Source organism: Mus pahari, chromosome 2 (genome assembly GCF_900095145.1).
Source record: "Mus pahari chromosome 2, PAHARI_EIJ_v1.1, whole genome shotgun sequence".
In the NCBI taxonomy this organism is placed as follows: Eukaryota; Metazoa; Chordata; class Mammalia; order Rodentia; family Muridae; genus Mus; species Mus pahari.
This window is the reverse complement of record NC_034591.1, coordinates 22,781,275-22,783,919: the sequence shown is the minus strand read 5'-3', so window position 1 is coordinate 22,783,919 and position 2,645 is coordinate 22,781,275.

The following is a 2,645-nucleotide window of genomic DNA, read 5'->3' as shown; positions in this document are numbered from 1 at the left end:
TCACACCTTTGAGATCTCACCTCAGCTCAGCCCAGATGGTTGTCCTTGAGAAAGCAAGCCGTCATGGGCTGGCGAGGACAGCGGGATTGGAGAAGCACATGCACCATTGGCAGGAATGGAAACCAGTCCAACCGCCTACCATAAAGTGAGCAGGGATATCCATCAAAGGCACATACAAAAGAACGGCCTGTTAGGAGGCTGCTGTGGCACCCCTGTAAGTAACCAAAAACAGGGTACAATAGGAATGCACACACACACCCATGTTCACTGGGGCAGAATTCACAATAGCAGTGTTACAGAACTGGCTTAGGGTTCATCAGTGGATAAATGGATAAAATAAATGTGATGCATGTTCACATGTGTGTTACGTGTATGTGCCTGCATGTATGTACACAGTGGATTTTCTGTGTTGGGAGGTATTTGATTTCTGGTTCAGCTTCTCTAATTACTTACTGGTAGTATATTCAAATTTTCTGTTTCTTCCTGTCTTTGTTTTCATGAGTTGAATGTATCTAGGAATCTGTACATTTTTTTGTACTTCATCCAATCATGAACATAAAACTGTGTAACATTTTATGGTACTTTGTGTTAAGATGTATTTACATAAGCTATGCTATAGTTTGTGTGGATTTGAGAAGGTGTTTTCTGCTGCTGTTTGACAGTATCTTTTGTGCATGTCTGTTTGGGCCATTTGGTCGAATGTTATTAAAATCAGTTCTCTCCTTTCTATTTTAATTTATCTCCTGTTGGAAGTAGAATATTAAATTCTGTTATTGTTGTTGCTGCTGTTATTATTATCAATATCATTTCCTTTCAATTATGTCAATAATCTTGACTTTAATATTTAAGTACTCTGAAATTAAGTATATAAATATTTATTATTGTCATATTTTTATGAATTTACTCTTTTATTATTAAATAACTTTTTTCAGTTCTCTTTTGGTTACTACTTACAAGGAATATTTTTCCACCCTTTCATTTCCAGGCTACCCCTGTCTTTGTGGGTGAATTTCTTGTAAGCAACATATAGTTAGATTATGTGTTCTTACCCATACAGCCACTACTGTGGTAGGAAAACTTAATCCATCTGGGTTTAAAGTCAAATGGCTTATTATTGAAATCACATTCTCTTCTGGCTATTTTGTGGTTTCTCTCTCTCTCTCTCTCTCTCTCTCTCTCTCTCTCTCTCTCTCTCTCGCGCGCGCGCGCGCGCGCGCGCGCGCGCTTTCTCTCTTAACAAATATTGTATAGTAATATATTTGAAGTCTTTGTCCTATGTCTTTCATGTATTTCCTACATATCTTTTCTGGTTGCTTTTTAATCTTTCATAGTTATTATGAGAACTGTTAAAACATTTTAAAACTAAACCAATATGTTTCCAATTAAGAAGTTTGTTTTCAATCACATGGAAAACTTATACCTTTGTTTGTCCCAAACATTTAATAATTCTAAAGTCACAATTTTCAAAGTATAAAATTTTATATGTGTGTGTAGATATGGTGGTTTGAATGAGGGGTCCCCTTGAGCTCAGATGTCTGAACACTTAGTCTTCAATTGGTGCTGTCTGGGCAAGTTTAGGAGCTGTGACTTTTCTAGGGGAAGTTCGTTACTTGGGGAAAGCTTTGAAATTTCAAGGTCATGCATCATTTACAATTTGTTCTCTCTGCTTTGTGCTTGCAATTCATGATATGAACCCTCAGCTTCTGTTCCAGCTGCCATGTCTGATACCTGCTGTCTGCCATCAAGGACTCTAACCCACTAGAACCATGAGCCTAAAAAAACTTGCTTACATAAGATTCCTTGACTTGATGCTTTTTCACAGTATTAGAAAAATCAATTAATAGAGTATAGCTACTTTTCTCTGTTGCTGAGATTAAAAACCCTGACAAAAGCAACTTAGGGGAGAAAGGGTTACATTGGCTCACAGGTCCCGGTCACTGTCTGTGATGGTGTGTATATGCTCAGCCCGGGGAGTGGCACTATTAGGTGTGGCCTTGTTGGAGTAGTTGTGTCACTGTGGGGGGGGGCTTTAAGACCCTCATACTAACTGCCTGGAAGGGAGTATTCTATTAGCATCCTTCAGAGGAAGATGTAGAACTCTCAGCTTCTCCTGCACCATGCCTGCCTGGATGTTGCCATGTCCCTGCCTTGATAATGGACTGAACTTCTAAACCTGTAAGCCAGCCCCAATTAAATGTTGTCCTTTATAAGACTTGCCTTGGTCATGGTGTCTGTTCCCAGCAGTAAAACCCTAACTAAGGCACTGTCATCAATACAGGTAGTCACAGTGTCTGTAGCTGGTCACACTGCATCTTCAGTTAAAAAGTTGAAAGAGATAAATTCATGATAATAGTCATCCTATATTCTCCATCCAGGTAATGATCCTTCCTACAATTAAGATGCTTTTCTCATGTCAGTTAACATAACTAAGAGACCACCCACAGGCATTCTATAGATCATCTACTAGGTGATTCTAGATTCTGTCAAGTTGACAGAATTAACTAAAACCACCTGTCTTAGTCAGGGTTTCTATTCCTGCACAAACATCATGACCAAGAAGCAAGTTGGGGAGGAAAGGGTTTATTCGGCTTACATGTCCATACTGCTGTTGATCACCAAAGGATGCAGAACTGGAACTCAAGCAG